Source organism: Salmo trutta, chromosome 20 (genome assembly GCF_901001165.1).
Source record: "Salmo trutta chromosome 20, fSalTru1.1, whole genome shotgun sequence".
NCBI lineage: Eukaryota > Metazoa > Chordata > Actinopteri > Salmoniformes > Salmonidae > Salmo > Salmo trutta.
In genome coordinates this window covers 22,498,022-22,524,237 of record NC_042976.1, presented here as the reverse complement: position 1 = coordinate 22,524,237, position 26,216 = coordinate 22,498,022, and the positions used below count along the sequence as shown (strand labels likewise).

Sequence of the window (26,216 nt, the reverse complement as noted above, 5' to 3'; positions counted from 1 at the left end):
TCTGAGTTTTGTTGAATCCAGAACTTGGCGGGTAACTGTATAGCTTGCTTTGATGGCTGAGCTCTGTACTCAGAATATTGAACAATGTGCTTTCGCCGTAAAGCTGTTTTGAAATCTGTCACAGCGGTTGCATTAAGGAGAAGTGTATCTATAATTCTTTCAATAACTGTTGTAAATTTTATCAACGTTTATGATGAGTATTTTTGTAAATTGATGTGCTCATTCACCGGTGGTTTTGGAGGCAAAACATTTTCTGAACATCACGTGCCAATGTAAAATGGGGTTTTTGGGTATAAATATGAACTTTATCAAACAAAACGTGTAACATTGAGTCCTGGGAGTGTCATCTGATGAAGATCGTCAAAGGTTAGTGATTAATTTTAGCTGTATTTCTGGTTTTTGTGACGCCTCTCCTTGCTTGGAAAATGGCTGTGTGGTTTTTCTTGTCAAGGTGATGTCCTAACATAATCTAATGCTATGCTTTCGCCGTAAAGCCTTTTTGAAATTGGACAATGTGGTTGGATTAATGAGAAGTTTATCTTTAAAATGGTGTAAAATAGTTGATTGTTTGAGAAATTTGAATTATAAGATTTTTGTTGTTTTGTATTTCGCGCCCTGCTATTCCATTGGCTGTTGGCGAGGTGTCCCGCTAGCGGAACGGGGTTCCGCTTGCGGAACGTCTGTCCTCAACAGGTTGTGTTGGGGGATGGGTAATGTATTGATGCTCGAGTGCCAAATCAACACAAATTTGTTTCTATTTGTCTTTGTTACTTCTTTTTGATATTTATGAGTCTTATTTTTGTATATATTTTTATATTTATATAGTTTTAAATGTTATGATTATTTATTTGTGTTGTTCCAAATGTCTGAATAAAAATTACAGTTAGTGCAGAATTGTGCTTTTTTGAGGGAGGGGGGCTGAAGGGGGGGTTCGCCCAGAGAGCCATACAAGCTAGAACCGCCACTGATGCATACAAACCAATGACTGTAAGAAACACACAAACAGCGCACACTGAAAGACACACACACACACACACACACACACACATACTGTGCCCAGAAACACACACAGCAACATGATGTATTGAGAGAGGTGATATGTATGTAGTGATAAAACATCACTCACCTCTAACAGTAACAAAGACGGACAAACACCATGAAACAGTGTGTGACTCACAGCACAGCAGGTGGGACACAATCTAAAAGCATTAATTCTCTCAGATGGTGTCTGCTCCCTGGGGAAGTAACCCACAGCGTTGGGGAGAATTCCACACAATAACTTTTGCTTGCTTTCACAAGAACTGAAAATATCAGTTTCAGGCTGTGATTTACTGATGTTATTGCCATGCTGGCTTGTTCCTTGGTCCTGGACCATCCAGTCAGGCAGGGATCAGGATATGTTTCACAGACACAGGATGCTCCTGGATGCTACTGACAAAATCACTCACACACAATGATTACTGATATGGACACATACACACACTGATGACACTTGTTTATGATTAAATCAAGTTTTCCCATGGAGGGAAGGTTCTGATCTGATCTGTGTACCAACTGGCATAAGGTTGCGGTGCTACAGACACTCATAGCAGCACTATAAACACTCATAACACAGTGTGTGTGGGTTCACAGTGCCAGAGGGAGAAGGTTGCTTCCTTTTCATCAGCCCATTCATCTGAAGAGTATGCAACAGGGCTTACCGCTTCACTAACCAATCACAGTCCAGCCTTGGTCATCAATCTTTATCCAATCACAGTCTGGCGGTGAGGAGATTGTGAAAACAAAGATAACGGCAGGATGACAGATTAAGTGTTGGGTCTCAGCCATACAGTGTTGGGGTCAGGGTCATGGAGTAAGAGCTCAGGGGTTAGAAGTCAGGGGTCATGGTTGGTGCTGCTCCTGCAAGCTCACTAGTCTGCAGCTGGAGTCCTAGAGGCTGAGCTGGAGCCTGGGGTTGTAGGTGTTTGGTGATGACATCTCTGTGCGTCCGTTGCTCCTGTAGCCCCCTCTCTCCCCTTCCAGAGATGGAGACAGAGCAGTGTAGATGACCATAGATGCTCCCTGGGATGGGCTCTGTGGACACAACAAACACTGTCAGAATGTTACACACACACACACACTCACACACACACACACACACACACACACACACACACACACACACACACACACACACACACACACACACACACACACACACACACACAGAGGCTGTTATACAAACACACACAACCAGCAGCACTTCACTGGCATAAAGACAGAGCTAGATATGCAAACTCACACAAAAAGCCTGCAGTTTTCCTACATCAACATTACTTTTTATCCTAGTTCTACAGTGTGTGTGTGTGTGTGTTAATGTGATAGTGCTGAGAAGCCTGTGATTAATGTCACATTTGTAGTTGCAGGGCAGAGGCTTCCCAAAGGTCATTTACTGAGGCAACTGCCTATAGTGATTACACTCTCTCTCACACACACACACACACACACACACACACACACACACACACACACACACACACACACACACACACACACACACACACACGGCTGCCTCCTTCCATCCCATCCTCCAGACATTAAGTGTCTGCAAGCCAAGTAATAATGTAAAATATGCAACACATTCTAAAATAAACCCACTAAAATAAACAACCACAGCTTAGTAAGCAAACCATCAAATGTTTTACAACTACATTTTCAGATGAAACACGTGTGTGTGTGTGTGTGTGTGTGTGTGTGTGTGTGTGTGTGTGTTTGAGAGTCATGGGACAATGATTTATGCATTCAGAATTGTCTCTCTTAAGCTTCACAAGTTCTCTCTCTCCGTCTAGCTTTGCCTATATACTGACTTAGTGAAATGCCACAGGACACATTTTAAGACACTTATTCTGTAATTAGCTTCTTGAATAAATCATTCAGATTTCTTCTGAAAACTTTGACAGTAGTGTCAGTGATGCTCAAGTTAGTTTGGGGAATCATCACTTGTCTTCCCTTTATTTAGATACTGGATTAGTAGTGTGTGTACCCTAAAGAGCAGACGTGTGATGGCTGTCTGTGCAAGACGAGTGGGGGGAAGAGGTGGCGGTAGAGCGACCGGTCGACCATCCCAGGGTCCACTGCACATGAGCTCACTGGGAACCCTCTTCTATTCAGCCTCTGTTGCAGGTGGGACAAAAATAAGAGCAGCGCCAGCTTGGGACGAATAATAATGTCTAAAGAGAGAAAGATGTTGAGAAAAGTGGGAGTGGGGAGAAATACGGAGAGGTGGAGTGTGTTTATGTGTGTGTGCGCGTGCGTGTGTGCGCATATGAGTGTCATGTGCAGCAGTAGGCCCCACCTCTTGAAGGTCTGGATGAATTGCCTGACTGACAGCAAAGACGCCAAATCCAACTGCTCAAACTCCACTGAGTACACAAAACACACACACAGCAGTCACTTAAATACACTACACAGTACATACACATATTTATTTATTTATTAGAAATGTTGCAGGATGAAATCTCTTGAGATGCACCATCTAATTTTCAACAGTATATTCAAAACGAATAGATTGTCCTTTGGGCAGATCATCTGAGCGCACACATAAACATGCGTGCACACTCACACACCCTTACAAAAAAAAACATGTCAAATAGTGGTTTTCACATGTCGAGCTTAAATTTCACGTGAAACCATATTTTTCACATGTATTACATTTTGAGTTCACACATTAACACCACCATTTCACATATAAGGAGAATAACATGTTTTCACCTCACATGTAAACTGAACTTGCAATTCCACATGTGAAAGTGAGATTACCACATGTAAAAGTTTCACATATGATACTGCAAATTAGATTTTTACATGTGAACTTGCAATTCCACAAGTGAAAGTGAAAATCACATTTGCAGTATCATATGTAAGAAAACTCCACATTTACTCCAATGTTTGTAAACAAAGTAATGTACAACAACAAAAAACTTTATAGCCTAAAAACATGATAAAACTATAATTTTGATATCATGGATTGTCAGTCCTTGCATCCATAGCGTAGTCTATGGATTTGAGAGTGGTTGCATTTCTACAGCCTCATCCCTCAGCTGTTTACAGAACTGTAAACAGGATTGCTGCTTTAAACACCTTTAATAGAGTCATAGTGTTATTATATGGTGCAATCCTCTAGCGTGAGTTCCTTTAATAGAGTCATAGTGTTATTATATGGTGCAATCCTCTAGCGTGAGTTCCTTTAATAGAGTCATAGTGTTATTATATGGTGCAATCCTCTAGCGTGAGTTCCTTTAATAGAGTCATAGTGTTATTATATGGTGCAATCCTCTAGCGTGAGTTCCTTTAATAGAGTCATAGTGATATTATATGGTGCAATCCTCTAGCGTGAGTTCCTTTAATAGAGTCATAGTGATATTATATGGTACAATCCTCTAGCGTGAGTTCCTTTAATAGAGTCATAGTGATATTATATGGTGCAATCCTCTAGCGTGAGTTCCTTTAATAGAATCATAGTGATATTATATGGTACAATCCTCTAGCGTGAGTTCCTTTAATAGAGTCATAGTGTTATTATATGGTACAATCCTCTAGCGTGAGTTCCTTTAATAGAGTCATAGTGATATTATATGGTACAATCCTCTAGCGTGAGTTCCTTTAATAGAGTCATAGTGATATTATATGGTACAATCCTCTAGCGTGAGTTCCTTTAATAGAGTCATAGTGTTATTATATGGTGCAATCCTCTAGCGTGAGTTCCTTTAACAGAGTCATAGTGATATTATATGGTGCAATCCTCTAGCGTGAGTTCCTTTAATAGAGTCATAGTGTTATTATATGGTGCAATCCTCTAGCGTGAGTTCCTTTAATAGAGTCATAGTGTTATTATATGGTGCAATCCTCTAGCGTGAGTTCCTTTAATAGAGTCATAGTGATATTATATGGTGCAATCCTCTAGCGTGAGTTCCTTTAATAGAGTCATAGTGATATTATATGGTGCAATCCTCTAGTGTGAGTTCCTTTAATAGAGTCATAGTGATATTATATGGTGCAATCCTCTAGCGTGAGTTCCTTTAATAGAGTCATGGTGTTATTATATGGTACAATCCTCTAGCGTGAGTTCCTTTAATAGAGTCATGGTGTTATTATATGGTACAATCCTCTAGCGTGAGTTCCTTTAATAGAGTCATAGTGATATTATATGGTACAATCCTCTAGCGTGAGTTCCTTTAATAGAGTCATAGTGATATTATATGGTACAATCCTCTAGCGTGAGTTCCTTTAATAGAGTCATAGTGTTATTATATGGTACAATCCTCTAGCGTGAGTTCCTTTAATAGAGTCATAGTGATATTATATGGTACAATCCTCTAGCGTGAGTTCCTTTAATAGAGTCATAGTGATATTATATGGTACAATCCTCTAGCGTGAGTTCCTTTAATAGAGTCATAGTGTTATTATATGGTACAATCCTCTAGCGTGAGTTACTTTAAGCGAGTCATAGTGATATTATATGGTGCAATCCTCTAGCGTGAGTTACTTTTGTGCCATTAATATCAAGCAAAACAACTGAAGTCAGGAACAACATTCTTAGTATTGCAAACAAAAATAATGATATTAAAAGCAAAACATAAACCCAAAAGTAATGATAAGAAAACATTACAAGGAAATCATTTTTAAATGCGAGAGCCAATTACAGTGGCAAGAAAAAGTATGTAAACCCTTTGGAAATACCTGGATTTCTGCATAAATTGGTCATAAAATTTGATCTGATCTTCGTCTAGGTCACAACAATAGAGAAAACAGTCTGCTTCATCTAATAACACAAACAATTATACGTTTTCATGTCTTTATTGAACACAACGTGTAAACATTCACAGTGCACGGTGGGAAAAATATGTGAACCCTTGGATTTAATAACTGGTTGACCCTCCTTTGGTAGCAATAACCTCAACCAAATGTTTTCTGAAGTTGCGGATCAGACCTACACAACGGTCAGGAGGAATTTTGGACCATCCCTCTTTACAAAACTGTTTCAGTTCAGCAATATTCTTTGGATGTCTGGTGTGATCTGCTCTCTTGAGGTCATGCCACATCATCTCAATCGGGTTGAGGTCAGGACTCTGACTGGGCCACTCCAGAAGGTGTATTTTCTTCTGTTCAAGCCATTCTGTTGTTGATTTACCTCTGTTTTGGGTCGTTGTCCTGTTGCATCACCCAGCTTCTGATGAGCTTCAATTGCCGGACAAATAGCCTAACATTCTCCTTCAAAATGTCTTGATAAACTTGGGAATTCAGTTTTCCGTCGATGATAGCAAGCTGTCCAGGCCCTGAGGCAGCAAAGCAGCCCCAAACCACGATGTTCACTCCACCATACTTTACAGTTGGGATGAGGTTTTGATGTTGGTGTGCTGTGCCTTTTTTTCTCCACACATAGTGTTGTGTGATCCTTCCAAACAACTCAACTGTAGTTTCATCTGTCCACAGAATATTTTGCCAATAGTGCTGTGGAACATCCAGGTGCACTTTTGCAAACTTCAGACGTGCAGCAATGTTTTTTAGAACAGCAGTGGCTTCTTCTGTGGTGTCCTCCCATGAACACCATTCTTGTTTAGTGTTTTATGTATTGTAGACTCGTCAACAGAGATGTTAGCATCTTCCAGAGATTTCTGTAAGTCTTTAGCTGACAGTTTAGGATTCTTCTTAACCTCATTGAGCATTCTGCACTGTGCTCTTGCAGTCATCTTTGCAGGACGGCCACTCCTAGAGAGAGTAGCAACAGTGCTGAACTTTCTCCATTTACAGACAATTTGTCTTACCGTGGACTGATGAACATCAAGGCTTTTAGAGATACTTTTGTAAACCTTTCCAGCTTTATGCAAGTCAACAATTCTTAATCTTAGGTCTTCTGAGATCTCTTTTGTTCGAGGCATGGTTCACATCAGGCAATGCTTCTTGTGAATAGCAAACTCAAATTTTGTGAGTGGTTTTTATAGGGCAAGGCAGCTCTAACCAACATCTCCAATCTCGTCTTATTGATTGGACTCAAAGTTAGCTGACTCCTAACTCCAATTAGCTTTTGGAGAAATCATTAGCCTAGGGGTTCACATACTTTTCCCAACCTACACTGTGAATGTTTAAATGATGTATTCAATATAGACAAGAAAAATACAATCCTTTGTGTGTTATTAGTTTAAGCACACTATGTTTGTCTATTGTTGTGACTTATAGATAAAGATCAGATCAAATTTGATGACCAATTTATGCAGAAATCCAGGTAATTCCAAAGGGTTCACATACTTTTTCTTGCCACTGTAATTGTAAATGGATGCAAAAAAATATTTTTATAATTCAATTATATAAAACACCTCTCTTTTTCCTGCAATTTCCCCCATCTATGGTTATGTTGCCCTGGCCTTTCATTTCTCTGCCTTTTTACCAGTTGCAAGTTTTGCCACATAAATTCCATCAACATAACACCCTGCATCCCACTAATGGTTTTCATCTGAAGCTAGGCAAGGTTGTGAGGGAAAAACACATGAAAAATGTACATGTGAAACTTCACTAGTGAATATTTTGCTTTTTCACTACATGATTTTTTCATGTTTTTTTGTAAGGGAGGGTGCACACACACACACACACACACACTCACCAGGAGCGAGAGGACGTTTGGTGAGAAGCTCTTGCCTCACATGATAATAAACCTTCTGTCAGATTGTCATTCAGAAACACGCACGCGCATGCAAGTGCATACACTCCTCCCTACCCCCACCTCATCGCCCCATCGGCACATTGCCATTCGGAGGACAGAGCTAAATGCTGCTCACCTCCCCCCACTTCCTCCCCCTCCCAACTCACCCCATCAATCAGAGCACTGTCACGCTGCCCCCCTCCCCCCCATTCCCTAACACCCCTCAACGCCTGCCTCTTAGTCTTAACGAAGAGAAATCGATCCTGCAACAGTCCCAGTCTGGAAATATACTTCAATGAAGCCCTCTCTACCTCTAACTGACGTGACGCACTAGAGCAGAGGGTCATTCTGTCTTATAACTAGGGAATGATTTCTACCTTTGTAAAGGTGTGTTCACTCTCCAGCCAATCAGTAATATCCAGAGCCAAGAAGACACAAAACCAAACAGGGTTGTGTGGACTGTGACCTTTGGCCTCTCTGTTCTCCTCAAACGAATCCTCTTCACAGCAGACACACCCTCCCGCTCATGCTGTCCAGCTAGAGAGAGAGAAGAGGGAAGGGGAAGAGAGAATACTGATGTATTTAAACTCCTAATTAAACACACCCAGTAAACACTCAGAGAGAGAGAGAGAGAGACACACACACACACAAACATGCACCTGAACTACGTTAGGAATAATACATTCACACTGGTAGGCCTATAGAGTACAGTATGTTGTGTTACTGTAGGCTTACCTATGATAACGTGTGCCCCCAGGCTGGCCATGTGTCTTGCGGTCTCAAAGCAGATTCCGCTGATGCCTCCCGTCACTATACCAACTCTGCCATGTTGTCTGGGCAGCTCTAGAGAAAGGAAATAAACAAAAGTACAAATGGAATGGAACAATAAACATGGTGCAAATCTTAGTGTGTTTTTACATGTAGTCCACTTTAAAATAACTGATCTCAGTCCTCTCTAAAGAGAACTCTGGGGTAAAAAAAGCTAAATAATTCAGTTATCTTTGTATTCACACTGCCCTTGCCTTTGAATGAGGACTCAACTCTTTTGCCAGATCATTTCCCCTTTTTTGTGGTCCGAGTCCTCTTTGCATTCACATTGCAAAGATCCAAGATCTTTTTCCAACATTCACAAAATTTACTCTGGGTTTTTACAATATGCAGGACAAGCCATTCCATCAGATCGTGTTATCGGACAGCTAGATAACTACTTACAGTTGAAGTCGGAGGTTTACATACACTTAGGTTGGAGTCATTAAAACTTGTTTTTCAACCACTCCATAAATTTCTTGTTAACAAACTATAGTTTTGGCAAGTCAGTTACTTTGTGCATGACTGTAACGATCGTCTGGAAGAGGGGACCAAGATGCAGCGTGGTAAGTGGTCATAATGATTTTTAATGAGATACTTCAAAAACAAACAGGGAAAACGAAAGCCAACAGTTCTGCCAGGTGAACACACACAAGACAGAAAACAAAGAAATACAAAAACATAGAAAAATGAACATAGAACGCCCACCCAATGTAACACCCTAGCCTAACCAAAATAAAGAACAAAAACCCCTCTCTATGGCCAGGGCGTTACAATGACACAAGTCATTTTTCCAACAATTGTTTACAGACAGATTATTTCACTTATAATTCACTGTATCACAATTCCAGTGGGTCAGAAGTTTACATACGCTAAATTGACTGTGCCTTTGAACAGCTTGGAAAATTCCAGAAAAAGATGTCATGGCTTTAGAAGCTTCTGATAGGCTAATTGACATCATTTGAATCAATTGGAGGTGTAACTGTGGATGTATTTCAAGGCCTACCTTCAAACTCAGTGCCTCTTTGCTTGACAACATGGGAAAATCAAAAGAAATCAGCCAAGACCTCAGAAAATAATTGGAGACCTCCACAAGTCTGGTTCGTCCTTGGGAGCAATTTCCAAATGCCTGAAGGTACCACGTTCATCTGTACAAACAATAGTACGCAATTATAAACACCATGGGACCACGCAGCCGTCATACCTCTCAGGAAGGAGATGCATTCTGTGTCCTAGAGATTAACGTACTTTGGTGCGAAAAGTGCAAATCAATCCCAGAACAACAGCAAAGGACCTTGTGAAGATACTGGAGAAAACAGGTACAAAAGTATCTATATCCAGAGTAAAATGAGTCCTATATCGACACAACCTGGAAGGCCAATCAGTAAGGATGTTAAAGCTTGGTCGCAAATGGGTCTTCCAAATGGACAGTGACCCCAAGCATACTTCCAAAGTTGTGGCAAAATGGCTTAAGGATAACAAAGTCAAAGTATTGGAGTGGCCATCACAAAGCCCTGACCTCAATCCCATAGATAATTTGTGGGCAGAACTGAAAAAACATGTGCGGGAAAGAAGCCACTGCTCCAAAACAACTATATAAAAGCCAGACTACGGTTTGCATCTGCACATGAGGACAAAGATCGTACTGTTTGTCCATAATGACCATCGTTATTTTAGGAGGAAAAAGGAGGATGCTTGCAAGCCGAAGAATACCATCCCAACATGGGTGGCAGCATCATGTTGTGGGGGTGCTTTGCTGCAGGAGGGACTGGTGCACTTCACAAAATAGATGGCATCATGAGGAAGGAAAATGATGTGGATGGAAAATGATGTGGATATATTGAAGCAACATCTCCAGATATCAGTCAGGAAGTTAAAGCTTGGTCGCAAATGGGTCTTCCAAATGGACAATGACCCCAAGCATACTTCCAAAGTTGTGGCAAAATGGCTTAAGGATAACAAAGTCAAGGTATTGGAGTGGCCATCACAAAGCCCTGACCTCAATCCCATAGAAAATGTGTGGGCAGAACTGAAAAAACATGTGCGAGCAAGGAGGCCTACAAACCTGACTCAGTTACACCAGCTCTGTCAGGAGGAATGGGCCAAAATTCACCCAACTTATTGTGGGAAGCTTGTGGAAGGCTACCCGAAGCATTTGACCCAGGTTAAACAAGTATGTAAACTTCTGACCGACTGGGAATGTGATGAAAGAAATAAAAGCTGAAATAAATAATTCTCTACTATTATTCTGACATTTCACATTCTTAAAATAAAGTGGTGATCCTAACTGACCTAAGACAGGGAATTTTTACTAGGATTAAATGTCAGGAATTGTGAAAAACTGAGTTTAAATGTATTTGGCTAAGGTGTATGTAAACTTCCGACTTCAACTGTACATTTTGGAAGTTAATAGATTACAATTACTGTCTTTTAACTAAATGCAATCAGAAGATACTATTAACATGTCAATATTATTGGTAACAGAATAAATAGCAGAAGAATAACTGCAGATTAAATAATGCTGTAATTGAAAATTGTACACCCAATCTAGGCTACTGCCCCTAGAATATAATTGAGTTAGATTAGATTTTGTACCCTATGTTGTGATTCTCACCAAATATGTTGTCTTCTCACACTATTCAAACCCCACCATCAATAAACAGCTTATGAAGCTCTATTAGCCAATAGATCACATATTGAAAACAAATAATCTGAACTGAAAACTCCACACATATTTTGGAATTTCTGTCCATCCTTGACAATTGCTAATCAATATCCAAAAACAGCACACGTTTTTTTCCACGAACCTGCACATGATCTTCTTCTCTCATTTGTGGCACCAATGTGAGGGGTTATGGCAGGGGAAATGGTGTTGCAGTAGTCTAGTGTGTGGTGAGGGAATAAACAGGGGAGCTTTGTGTTCACATTACCCTAAAAAAGGGAACCGGACCGCGGAATTCAAGAGAACCGAACTCAGACCACCTCTCGAGATGGTGTGTTTGTGTGTGTGTGTGTGTGTGTGTGTGTGTGTGTGTGTGTGTGTGTGTGTGTGTGTGTGTGTGTGTGTGTGTGTGTGTGTGTGTGTGTGTGTGTGTGTGTGTGCATGCTCAGTAGTAGAATTGGGACAAAATAATTAGAGTGAACCGTGAATTATTCTACAGAATATAATTCTATGGTTGGGACAGTAGTTTACAACATGATTGACATGATAGTTTAGTATGTGTGTGACAGGCCTTAACTCACAGGCTTAACAATTCCCTTTACACAGGGTGCACAATGTTCAGGCTTTAGTTTCAACCCATCTCTAGCAAAATCTTGTCCACATGAATAGGGGCTGTGCAAGTAGTGCGCAGTTTGAACCCATTTCAATATGCTTTGCGTTGTAGTCACGACAGACATATATATACAGTACTAATCAAAAGTTTGGACACACCTACTCATTCCAAGGTTTTTCTTTATTTTTACTATTTTCTACATTGTAAAATAATAGTGAAGACATCAAAACTATGAAATAGCACATATGGAATCATATAGTAACCATAAAAGTGTTAAACAAATCAAAATATATTTTATATCTGAGATTCTTCAAAGTAGCCACCATGACATATTTGCACACTCCTGGAATTCTCTCAACCAGCTTCTTGAGGTAGTCACTTGGAATGCATTTCAATTAACAAGTGTGCCTTGTTAAAAGTTAATCTGTGTAATTTCTTTCCTTCTTAGTTCATTTGAGCCAATCAGTTGTGTTGTGACAAGGTAGGGTTGGTATCCAGAAGATAGCCCTATTTGGTAAAAGACCGAGTCCATATTATGGCAAGAACAGCTCAAATAAGCAAAGAGAAACGACAGTCCATCATTACTTTAAGACAAGAAGGTCAGTCAATCCGGATGATTTCAAGAACAGTCGCAAAAACCGTCAAGCGCTATGATGAAACTGGCTCTCATGAGGACCGCCACATGAAAGGAAGAGTTACCTCTGCTGCAGAAGATAGGTTCATTTGAGTTACCAGCCACAGAAATTGCAGCCCAAATAAATGCTTCACAGAGTTCAAGTAACAGACACATCTCAACATCAACTGTTCAGAGGAGACTGCGTGAATCAGGCCTTCATGGTCAAATTGCTGCAAAGAAACCACTACTAAAGGACACCAATAAGAAGAAGAGACTTGCTTGGGTCAAGAAACATGAGCAATGGACATTAGACCGGTGGAAATCTGTCTTTTGTCAGATGAGTCCAAATGTGAGATTTTTGGTTCCAACTGCCGTGTCTTTGTGAGACGCAGAGTAGGTGAACGGATGCTCTCCGCATTTGTGGTTCCCACCGTGAAGCATGGAGGAGGAGGTGTGATGGTGTGGGGGTGCTTTGCTGGTGACACTGATTTATTTAGAATTCAAGGCACACTTAACCAGCATGGCTACCACAGCATTCTGCAGCGTTACACCATCTCATCTTGTTGGCTGTCATCAAGGCAAAGGGTGGCTACCTTGAAGAATATAAAATCAAAAATATATTTTGATTTATTTAACACTTTTTTGGTTACTACATGATTCCATATGTGTTATTTCATAGTTTTGATGTCTTCACTATTATTCTCCAATTTAGAAAAAATAAAGAAAACCCCTTGAATGAGTAGGTGTGTCCAAATGTTTTACTGGTACTGTATAGTTAAGCAAACTTTTCTATGCATGTTGTTAACCAGCACCTCAAGTACAAGATCCTAAGTAACAGTTGGTTGCAGTTCCCTGTGCAACATTAATATGAATAACATCACTTCCTGATATGGCAACTGCTCAGCATCTGACCGTAAGGCGCTACAGAAGGTACGGCCCAGTACATCAATGGGGCCAAGCTTCCTGCCATCCAGTCCTACATACTAGGTGGTGTCAGAGGAAGGCCCAAAAAATTGTTAAAGACTCCAGTCACCCAAGTCATAGACTGTTGAACAATTCATCAAATTGCCACCCGGACTATTTGCATTGACACCCCTCCCATTTGTTTTTACAGTGCCGCTACTCACTGTTTATTATCTAACCATAGTCACTTTACCCCTACCTACTGTACATGTAAAATTACCTCAACTAACCTGTACCCCCACACAATGATTTGGTACTGGTACCCCCTGTATATAGCCTCATTATTGTTATTTGATTACATTTTTTTTATGTTTTAGTTTAGTTTCTTTTGCAAATATTTTCTTAACTCTATTTTATTAAAACTGCATTGTTGGTTAAGGGCTCGTATGTAAGCATTTCACAGTAAGGTCTACCTGTTGTATTTGGCGCATGTGACAAATAACATGTTATTTGATCAATATTGCTACATGTTCTCATTTTTTATTTTTTATTTTTACAAGAAAGGCAGACTCTACCTAACTTTGGCTTTTAGTCCATGTCTGCAATAAACTGGAATTTGAACTGAACGGTTGTTTAATGTCTCTGACTGTCCATTACATTATTTAAAAACATTTTTTACCTTCACACAAAGTCTTTCAGGTGTATAGGTCTTCGGGTGGCCCAATCAGGCCTTGTGTGAGGAGTGTTGATTACATCAGGAGGTGTTTGACCTGTGACGTTTGGATCTTATTGTTGAGGTGCAGCGTTCACCTCTAGGTTGTGTTCCGCACCCTGCTGGGCATCAGCTGGTGCTCTGTTTACTGGCTCTGTGCCAGGCTCCTCAACAGTGAGGAATTCCTCTATTTCTCTGCTCTTCCTCAGGTGTTTCCTGTTCCTCCTGAAGACTTGTCCCTGTCCTGTCTTCACCTCGTAGGACCTTTGCTCAACAGGTCTGACTACTGTGGCCCTCTGCCACCACTGTTTCTGTCCTGTGAGTGGCTGAACTCTCACCCTGTCATCTTGTTGCAGCACTGTTAGATCCTTAGCAGAAGTGTTGTAGTACTTTGCCTGTCTCTGCTGTCTTTCTTTGAACTTCTCCTGCTGACAGTTTGTCATCACCGGTCTCAGTAGATTTTCACTCATTACCAGAAGTGTCTTTGTATCTCCCCATGAGCGCCATTACAGGGCTGCTGTATGTTCCTTGTGATGGGTATTTCTGTGATCCAACATGGCCAGGTATGGGTCAGTACCTGCTCTCTTTCCTTTTGCCAATAGTCTTTTGGATGTTTTCACAGCCAATTCCACTTTCTCATTACTTTGCAGGTGTTCTGGAGATTATGTTTTGTGTTTAAAGTCGCAAGCCTTGCTGAAAGAGTACCGGGGGCCATTGTCTGAGTAAAGGATGTCAGGTATCCCATAGCGTGCAAAGTGTGTTTTCGCTTTTGGAATGACCTTTTTCGACTGTGCGTTCTCCAAATGGTCCACTTCCCAGAAGTTTGAGAGGTATTCAACTGTGACCATGTAGTCTCTGTCGTTGAAGTGGAAAAGGGACGCTTTGGTGCTTCTTGTGGCCTCAGCATCTCTTTCTGCTGCTTCACACCCCATGCAGTGCAGGTGCTACATTGTTCCATTCATGCCTGGCCAGTAGACACACTTGCAAGCTCTTCTCAGACATCCCTCAATTCCTGTGTGAGGAATGGATTCTCTGCATTATCTCTCACCTGAGGGCAGCAGGCACAACGACTCGCTCACCTCTGAAGATAACATTTTGCACACTCGGCTCATCTCTGTTGTGAAAATACGTGGCTACTTCAAAGGGTATATGTTCTTTCACTTCAGGCCACCACTGCAGGATCAACATTTTCAGTGTCTGGAGCTCCTGGTCCAGATCAGTGTCTCTCTGAATGGCCTTTAGTCTCTCGGAGACACAGGCAGGTCGGGCAGCACCACTTGTCTTCCAGGAACGTATCGGAGACTGACCTTGTAGTTTTGGAGTCTCATGATCATGTGTTGTAGTCTTTTTAGTGTGTTGAGGAGAGGCTTTGTCATGATGCTCTCTGGAGGCTTGTGATCTGACTGCACTTCCACAGCTCGTCCATATGTGAATTGGTGGAACCTCTTCATGCCAAACACCACTGCAAACAGCTCCTTCTCTATCTGTGCATACCTCTTTTCAGTCTCTGTCAGGGCTCTGCTGGCATATGCTATTGGTTGTCCTCCCTGCATCAAGGCTGCTCCTAACCCACTTTCTGAAGCATCACATTGTAGTACAAGCTGTTCTGTTGGGTTGTAGCATTTCAGCACAGGGGTCTGTGCAATGGCATCCCTGATTTTCTTGAAAGCCAGCTCATGTCTCTCTGACCACTCCCACAGTGAGTCCTTGTGTGTTAGCTGTCGCAGTGGCTCGCAGAGCTCCGTGGCGTGGCTGCAGAACTTAGCTAGGTAGTTTACCATGCCCAGGAAGCACTGCACCCCCTGCACATCTGTAGGCCTAGGAATCTGTCTGATGGCTGTCACTTTTCCTGGGTCCACTTTCAACCCCTCTGATGTTAGCAGGTGGCCAATATAGGGCACTTCCTTCAGCCGGAGCTGCAGCTTCTCCGGATTCAGCTTGATATTGAGCTCAAAAAAATAAAGGGAACACTTAAACAACACAATGTAACTCCAAGTCAATCACACTTCTGTGAAATCAAATTGTCCACTTAGGAAGCAACACTGATTGACAATACATTTCACATGCTGTTGTGCAAATGGAATAGACAACAGGTGGAAATTATAGGCAATTAGCAAGACACCCAGAATAAAGGAGTGGTTCTGCAGGTGGGGACCACAGACCACTTCTCAGTTCCTATGCTTTCTGGCTGATGTTTTGGTCACTTTTGAATGCTGGCGGTGCTTTCACTCTAGTGGCAGCATGAGACGGAGTCTACAACCCACACAAGTGGCTCAGGTAGTGCAGCTCATCCAGGATGGCACATCAATGCAAGCTGTGGCAAGAAGGTTTGCTGTGTCTGTCAGCGTAGTGTCCAGAGCATGGAGGCGCTACCAGGAGACAGGCCAGTACATCAGGAGATGTGGAGGAGGCCGTAGGAGGGCAACAACCCAGCAGCAGGACTGCTACCTCCGCCTTTATGCAAGGAGGAGCAGGAGAAGCACTGCCAGAGCCCTGCAAAATGACCTCCAGCAGGCCACAAATGTGCATGTGTCTGCTCAAATGGTCAGAAACAGACTCCATGAGGGTGGTATGAGGGCCCGACGTCCACAGGTGGGGGTTGTGCTTACAGCCCAACACCGTGCAGGACGTTTGGCATTTGCCAGAGAACACCAAGATTGGCAAATTCGCCACTGGCGCTCTGTGCTCTTCACAGATGAAAGCAGGTTCACACTGAGCATGTGACAGACGTGACAGAGTCTGGAGACGCCGTGGAGAACGTTCTGCTGCCTGCAACATCCTCCAGCATGACCGGTTCGGCGGTGGGTCAGTCATGGTGTGGGGTGGCATTTCTTTGGGGGGCCGCACAGCCCTCCATGTGCTCGCCAGAGGTAGCCTGACTGCCATTAGGTAGCGAGATGAGATCCTCAGACCCCTTGTGAGACCATATGCTGGTGCAGTTGGCCCTGGGTTCCTCCTAATGCAAGACAATGCTAGACCTCATGTGGCTGGAGTGTGTCAGCAGTTCCTGCAAGAGGAAGGCATTGATGCTATGGACTGGCCCGCCCGTTCCCCAGACCTGAATCCAATTGAGCACATCTGGGACATCATGTCTCGCTCCATCCACCAACGCCACGTTGCACCACAGACTGTCCAGGAGTTGGCAGATGCTTTAGTCCAGGTCTGGGAGGAGATCCCTCCAGGAGACCATCCGCCACCTCATCAGGAGCATGCCCAGGCGTTGTAGGGAGGTCATACAGGCACGTGGAGGCCACACACACTACTGAGCCTCATTTTGACTTGTTTTAAGGACATTACATCAAAGTTGGATCAGCCTGTTGTGTGGTTTTCCACTTTAATTTTGAATGTGACTCCAAATCCAGACCTCCATGGGTTGATAAATTGGATTTACATTGATTATTTTTGTGTGATTTTGTTGTCAGCACATTCAACTACGTAAAGAAAAAAGTATTTAATAAGATTATTTCTTTTATTCAGATCTAGGATGTGTTGTTTAAACCTCTACGGGCCACGGTGGCAGTATTGAGAATTTTGAAAAAAATGCGTGCCCATTTTTAACTGCCTCCTACACCAACTCAGAAGCTAGGATATGCATATTATTAACACATTCGGATAGAAAACACTCTGAATTTTCTAAAACAGTTTGAATGGTGTCTGTAAGTATAACAAAACTCATATTGCAGGCAAAAACCTGAGAAAAATAGATTTAAAAAAATGAGAATTTTGTGGCTGTACTATTTAGTGTCATTGTTTATTAGATACCATAGTGAGAAAGGATTCAGTTCGCAACTCCTACGGATTCCACTAGATGTCAGCGATCTTTATAAAGTTGTTTGAAGCTTCCATGATTAACAGGGAGCAAATAAGAATGCATTGAAGTTGACGTCCGTGGGATGTCGTCACTTCCATTATGGCCTGCACCTGCGCAATCATGAGACACGGGACATTTTTCAAAAACGTTTTTCTAGACACAGGTGAGGTCGGGTTGAAACATTACTGATGTTTCACGTTAAAAATGGCTCTAAAGATTGATGCTAAACAACGTTTGACATGTTTGAACAAACATAAATAGATTATTTTTGTAACTTTTTTAACTTTTTGCCGTGACTTCACACACCCCCCCGTGCTACTTTTTAGTAGCCACCGAAGCGCTAACAACATGGAACAACTTGGAGTTCTTTGGACATCAATTATGAACTTTGTCAAAAGAAACCACAATTTGTTGTGGACCTGGAATTCCTGGAACTGCCAATGGATGAAGATAATCAAAGGTAATGGATTATTGACAATAGTATTATTGATATTACATGGTTACAAGATGATGCTAAGCTAATTAGGCTAGCTTATTGTTCTTAGCACAGCACCTGGTTTATTGCAACTTGTGATTTCCCAGTAAAGTTATTTTGAAATCTGGCAAGACAGTATCATTTACGAAATGTTAAACTATAATTATTTGAATGACAATATTATAATTTACCAATGTTTTCGAATAGTAATTTTGAAAATTGTAACGTTGTTCACCGGAAGCATTTCAGAGAAGAAAAAAATCAGAATTTCACAGCTACTGTAAAATGCGGTTTTTGGATATAAATATGAACTTGATGGAACAAAAAATGCATGTATTGTATAACATAATGTCCTAGGAGTGTCATCTGATGGAGATTGTCAAAGGTTGGTGCATAATTTTAGCTGGTTTCTGCTTTTGGTGACGCCTGACCTTGAATTGAAAATGGATGTTTGTACTTTTGTGGCTATGTACTGTCCTAACATAATCTAACTTTATGCTTTTGCCGTAAAGCCTCTTTGAAAATCGGACAATGTGGTTAGATTAAGGAGATGTTTATCTTTTAAATGGTGTAAAATAGTTGATTGTTTGAGAAATTGAAATTATTAGATTTTTGATGTTTTGAATTTCCAGCCTTGCTAGCAATCCCGTCTCAGGGTTCATTGCTAACCCGTGGCCTCAACAGGTTTTAAGTGTTCCCTTTATTTTTTTGAGCAGTATATTATTGTTGGATCTGATTTTAACAGCTAAAATTTCAATGGTAATAATAAATAGATATGCCGATAGTGGACAACACTGTTTTACTCCTCTTGACAGTTTAAAACTTCATGAGAAGTAGCTATTATTTACTATTTTACACCTGGGGTTACTATACATAACTTTAACCCATTTTATAACAGATTCTCCAACATTGAAATATTCCAGGCATTCATATATATTCTACATTGTAGAATAATAGTGAATAACTTAAAACTACGAAATAACACATAAGGAATCATGTAGTAAGCAAAAAAGTGTTAAATAAATCTAAATATATTTTAGATTTTAGATTCTTCAATGTAGCTACCGTTTCCCTTGATGAAAGCTTTGCATTCCATGAGCGCAGCAGTTATTTTTCAACTCGAAAACAATGAGACCAATCAGTCCTCCATGACAACAAAATCATAAACAACGGAGTAAGGCTGGCTAATAAGTCCTTAATTTTGGGGTCATGCTCAGGTAAAACAATTTGGCTAATCTATACTTCCATATTTCCAAGTCCTATTCTTGAAGATCAAGGGGTGTAACATTTATTGAAACGACTGGAATTCTGATAGACTTTGGCTTTTAATGTAAAGATATCATTTAATTGTATTATTATACGTAGTAGAAAGCGATGGGTTAGAAGAAACCTACATAACCAACTCATAAAGTAAAATGTAACATCCATATATGGCCACTATGTCTTTCTAATTTAAAAGTCACGGAATGTAATCAGATTACGTTACTGAGTTTGGGTAATCCAAAAGTTTACAATTTTATACAGGTAACTTGTAACTAATGGATTACATTTAGAAAGTAACATACCCAACCCTTCTCCACTGGTATGCCATTCAGCCCTGGAGTTTTCCCGGACTTAAAGGCTTTAATTGCACCAAGAAGTTCCTCCTATTTAAGACTTAACCTGCGTGTGTGTATTTTATTTTATTTATTAGGATCCCCATTAGCGAAAATAGACATTATAGACAAAGACTTTACAATTTACATACATTGAGAAAGAGAGAGAGTGTGAGTGAGTGAATGAGTGAGTGAGCTTCTAGGTTGAGGGTCAGTGAGGTGGCCCACACCTCTGTATTGGAAATCGCATCTCACGCATGACTGTGGGATTATTTAGGATGATGGGACAGTATTGTGACAGCTTTGCGGGCGTGTACACACACACTATCGCATACACACACTACCGTATACACACATGCACACATGAATACATACACAACCACATTCTCACATAATCACACAAATGAACACGAAAAACACACATCCCTTCGGATTGGGATTGTTGTTCAGCAATGTGTACTAATAAGATCATAGACAGACTTATCACAGTGTTGCTGTGTGTGTGTGTGTGTGGGTGTGTGTGTGTGTGTGTGTGTGTGTGTGTGTGTGTGTGTGTGTGTGTGTGTGTGTGTGTGTGTGTGTGTGTGTGTGTGTGTGTGTGTGTGTGTGTGCGCAACATGTTGCATAACTCAAAGATAAGTACAGTGGACATGAAGCATGACAGAACTCGAGGGTATGTGTGCTATCCAGCACAGAAAATACATTCAGTTTAGCCCAGGACTAAGAACTTCCAATGGCTAATGGAGCCTCGAAGCCCAGGGCTAAGGGAGGTTTGAAAGTGGAATAACCCCAACCTTAGCCCAGGGCTTAGCCGGACCTGCTCCAGATTAGGGTTAGTAGTACCGACTTTTAGATTTTTTTCCCCGGAAATCACCTAAGACAGCCAGTGTGGCCCTGGGGTTTGGTCTAGTGGTTACTGCCAACGCCTTTGGTGTATGTACATCAATATGATCGAGTGTTGGATTGAATCCCCGTCCCACCGCTATTCCCACACAACCTTCTCTTTCTATTACCTGGCTGTTTCTACTCTCTTCATCATAAAACATTTAAAAATGTGGGCTTCAGGGAACACGTGTGAGCCGACCTTTAACCCTGGTTTAGTGTTAATCCTTGGGTTAACAAATGCCTGTGTGCAAGGAGGGTAAACTAGCCATGGGACAGTTTTAGCCTGGGTTAAAGAGATTGATAAGGAGGTACCGTCTGTAAGGAAGGAGAAAGGAAGGAGAAAGAGCGGGTGGGGTTAGAGGGAGAGGAAGGAATATCTACCTCAATGACCTCTTACCCCTGCCATCGACTTGTTACTAGTACCCAGTGTATATAGCCAAGTTATTGTGTATTCCTTGTGTATTCCTTGTGTTATTATTTTTTATATTATTTAACATGTTTTCTCTCTGCGTTGTTGGGAAGGGCCCATAACTAAGCATTTTACTGTTATTCTACACCTGTTGTTTATGAAGTGTGTGACAAATACAACTTCATTTGATTTGAAGGGAGTAAAGAAGGAGATTGAGTGACAGAAGGAGAGAGGGGGAGGGAAGGAGAGGATAATAACAGGTCACATCACAGGGACCTTGAGCTCATAGCACAGACAAAGAGGAAACCGTGGGGGGCCACTTTATACTGACATCTCAAAAAATACTATGAGTCACATACAGTACAAGACTCTGGCTTTACCACTGAATGTTTGATAATAATAACTACAGAGTACGAGTATGATGACACAGACGGTTTGTGTGTGTGTTTGTGTGTGTGTGTGTCTAGACGATCTATAGTTGACCATGATAGGTTGACCGGCCTGACTCCTAGAGAAGCGACTTCAGTCCCTCGTAGCCCAGTCAGAACACTGTCTATGTGGAAGTTCATCTGTACAAAATGATGGAGCCTGTTCCATGTTGGCTTGATGAACGATGTTTTTTTGGTGTAAAAATATTTCATATTTCACCGACTGTCTCACATACCATAACCTAGTTGTAGTGTTAGTAATCTAAAGACATCTGTTCCCTATACTGTCATCTTCCTGTGTGACACGAACACTTAGTCTCGGCCCATGTGATCTCCACACACACAAGGATGGACCGCTTCACTGACCCTCAACCTAGAAATACACTATCTAACATACACACACGCGCGCACATGCACACGCACATCCACACACACAGAGAAAGGCGGCTGTATGTTCTGTCCTTGATGTGTCCTTCAGCCCCTCATGTTGCTATTCTGGATGGTTTATCTGTTTCTTCCAGGCAGGATAGAAGCCGTTATTCTGCCAGTCAGTTTATACAGGTTCAGCTGGATCAGAACACTGTCGATCTATTTATACTTTATTTAAGTCGGCCTATTATTTAAGATATAATACAATTAAACATTTCAAGGGTGTGTGAGGAATTTTCTATAGACATGTTGATTTATCTTGAGCATTGAATGTCCCCAAGAACACAGTGGCCTCCATCATTCTTAAATGGAAGATGTTCAGAACCACCAAGACTCCTCCTAGAGCTGGCCACCCAGCAGCAATCAGGGGAGATTTATTTAACTGTTATTTTACCAGGTAAGTTGACTGAGAAAACATTCTCATTTACAGCAATGACCTGGGGAATAGTTTCAGGGAAGAATGAGCCAATTGTAAACTGGGGATGATTAGATGACTGTGATGGTATGAAGGCCAGATTAGGAATTTAGCCAGGACACCAGGGTTAACACCCCTACTCTTACGATAAGTGCAATGGGATCTTTAATGACCTCAGAGAGTCGGGACACCCGTTTAATGTCCCATCTGAAAGACAGCACCCTACACAGGGCATCGGGATATTTTTTTAGACCAGAGGAAAGAGTGCCTCCTCCTGGCCCTCCAACACCACTTACAGCAGCATCTGGTCTCCCATCCAGGGACCAACCCTGCTTAGCTTCAGAAGCAAGCCAGCAGTGGGATGCAGGGTAGTATGCTGCTAGCTAAATGGACCTTGGTCAGGGAGGTGACCAAGAACCTGATGGTCACCCTGACAGAGCTCTAGAGTTCCTCTGTGGAGGTGAAAGCAACTTCCAGAAGGACAACCATCTCTGCAGCACTCCAACAATCAGGCCTTTATGGTAGTGGCCAGATGGAAGCCACTCCTCAGTAAAAAGCACATGACAGCCCCCTTGGAGTTAGCCAATAGGCACCTAAAGACTCTCAGACCATGAGAAACAAGATTCTCTAGTCTGATGAAACTGACTGGGGCAAAGGTTCACCTTCCAACAGGACAACAACCCTAAGCACACAGACAAGACAACACAGGAGTGGCTTCAGGACAAGTCTCTGAATGTCCTCAAGTGGCCCAGCCAGAGCCCAGACTTGAACGCCATCGAACAGCTCTGGAGAGACCTGAAAATAGATGTGCAGCAAAGCTCCCCATCCAATCTGACAGAGTTTGAGAGGATCTGCAGAGAAGAATGGGAGAAACTCCCCAAATACAGGTGTGCCAAGATTGTAGCATCATACCCAAGAAGACTAGGATGCTGTAATCACTGCCAAAGGTGCTTCTCACACACATGCACTCAGACACACACACTGCCAAGTGGTCGACATGCCTAAAGGTGTATTATGTATTGAATACAACCACGCAACATTGACTCAGCATGGCTATGATGATTAGAGGAATAAATGGCATGCTCATTGCTATTCTTGTAACAAATGTATTTGGGTGCAGGGTTGTAAAGGCATATGATAGAAGAGATTAATCCCACACTGAAAGACAGATTTTTTTATTGGGCAGCAGCAGTCAAAAACGAACGCGTTTGTCAGCGTCAGGGTATAGAGTACTAGCGACAAACATCAAATGATTAATGCACGACACAAGAAAAGCTCATGTAAGAAATTGGATTCAATAGGGTGAAGAACAATCTTGTATTTTAACTCTTCTTGTTTGATCGCGTTAGGCGGCAGGTAGCCTAGTAGTTAAAAGCGTTGAGACAGTAACCGAAAGGTCACTGGTTCTAAACACTGAGCCGACTAGGTGAATGTTGCTCTGAATAAGTGCGTCTGCTAAATGTAAAAATGTTCGATGTTAATGCCAATGTCAGATCATATAGGACTATGCAGCTCATATGCTCAACCCAGGTATGCACGGGCGAACACACACACACACACACACACACACACACACACACACAGCGATGATACATTGGTATCGCCACAGCCCAAACTTGCCCACTGGGACAGCGCCGGTTCCCGCGTGGTGTCATTGCCTGTCCTCGTGCGCTCATCTGGTATTCTAGCCGCTACCTCTCCGCTCAAACTGGAGAAGATAACAGAACATTCCTGTCGGGGGACATTGTGTCACTTTAGGCTCTGTGGCCAGCCCACACACTGTTACTGTTATTTTGGGGCATTACAGGCGAATAAGACCCCAATTAGGACACATTTATGCTCCTCGTTTTGTATTGTGAATGGCCAAAAAAAAAATATAATTCCCAACTGACCTTCTTGCCAGGTTTCTATCTCCAAAAAGAGATTTTTAGCCTCAAGACATATCTGGTAAATAAGATTATACATACATTTCATAACGGACTGGAACCAGGAGGCGCAACCGGGAACCTATGCGCGGGACTGTCTGTTTCTGTTTCACTTGTTCTGACACTACAGAGCCACACACATACACACAAACACCGGAACGTGAAGCAGAGGAGACGTGCTGACTTACCAGGGTGACCCTCTTTCAGACGGGTCTCTCTCCACCGTTAGCTTATTCGGTGGTGTTCCCGGTGTTAATCAGATCAGATGCCGTGGTCGCAGTCCACGTCTCTACAGATGTACCAGAGGATCACATAGAGGATGAGGAGGATGGCGAAGATGAACAGAGCTACTAGAATAGCCTTGTTCACTGGAGAGAGAAACGACTGCATGACAGAGCTCATCGGCAGACAGTGTGTGAGAGCACAGTGTGTGTGTGTGTGTGTGTAGGTTTTTGTGTGTGTGTTTCCACGCTAAGTGTCAATAACACACTTCTCTGCTCTCTGCCAGCATTAACTGTTGAGGATGGATGTGCGGAATCCTCACACAATTATTCACACAGTCACCTAAACACCCACACACCCACACACACAAGCAAACAGCTCAGGCTTCCCAATTCCTGAGAGCAGAACTCCAGAAATCCACCAGAAGTCCGCTCTGTTACATAGTCGTTATGACTCCGCTGTCTCTGTCTATTAAACAAAACGGTATCTCCATGTATGAAATTCACAGTCAACAATACTGATGAATCCAACAATGAACTTAGTGATGGATAAAGACTAAATAATACATCTAAAATCAACCAGAACACATTTGAATCGGAGGATCTCCAAGTTGCGAGCTGTTGCTGCTTGCTGCGCTCCGTTAGCGAGTCGCGAAGGAAACCGGTTGATTAGTATTCCTATCCTCTCCGTGAGGCGTGCATGTGGTGAACTCGGTTAAAAGTGCCCGAGGGCGACCAGCAGGCAGCACACGCTGTGAGGGGCTTGGTAATAATGATAATAATAACACGGTCCTGTCTTGACTCGAGGCAATAGAAATCTCTGTGGCTATACATTCGCTCTGTGAGTAGCTAGTAACATAATAGGGTTGTATGTTTATCATATTGTATTATAACAGATCGCACAGCTAGGAGCCTTTTTTTCATGCTAGCAACAACATTCGTTCAGTTGAACATTATTAAGCTTTATTTCAGAGCGCTATGTTATTCATTAGTATAGGCCTATATTTATAGATGTATTTTTCGGTCATCAACATTAGCCTATTGATTTCTTTGGAACAATTCGGATAAGCTGATAGCCTAATGGTTAGGCTACCATCGATAATGATCTAAATAGGATTTCTTATTTGGTATAAACAGATTAAAATGAAAAGCCATACAAATAAAACAATGATCAGCATGGTGCCTGTTTAGGGTTCGTGGAGCATAGACATTCATCAGAATGTGACTCTTCTTAATGACCTATATTATAAGAGCGGCGTGCACCAATTCAGCGTTCATTAATCTCAGTACCTTTATGAACCACTAGATGGCGACAACAGGCTGCTGTCTCCATATAGTGGCCTCTCCAAGTTGCGCTAGTCTCACTACCATAGAGGTAGTACTACCCCTTTTGGGGGCCCTAAGCAAGATTTGGCGAAGAGAAAAGGTTTCTGTTTTAACCTCTACGGGCCACGGTGGCAGTATTGAGAATTTTGAAAAAAATACGTGCCCATTTTTAACTGCCTCCTACACCAACTCAGAAGCTAGGATATGCATATTATTAACACATTCGGATAGAAAACACTCTGAATTTTCTAAAACAGTTTGAATGGTGTCTGTAAGTATAACAAAACTCATATTGCAGGCAAAAACCTG

General features: G+C 41.9%; 1 long non-coding RNA gene across 1 annotated transcript; it reads right to left on the bottom strand.

Moving 5' to 3' along the window:
• Nucleotides 1-1,215: 1,215 nt before the first annotated feature.
• Nucleotides 1,216-24,819, bottom strand: LOC115155712 (uncharacterized). Its single transcript, XR_003868115.1, has 5 exons — nt 24,549-24,819; nt 8,411-8,518; nt 8,053-8,212; nt 3,023-3,401; nt 1,216-2,073 (listed from the first exon to the last, which is right to left on the bottom strand). It is a non-coding gene; the product is annotated as an uncharacterized LOC115155712 (long non-coding RNA).
• Nucleotides 24,820-26,216: the final 1,397 nt, after the last annotated feature.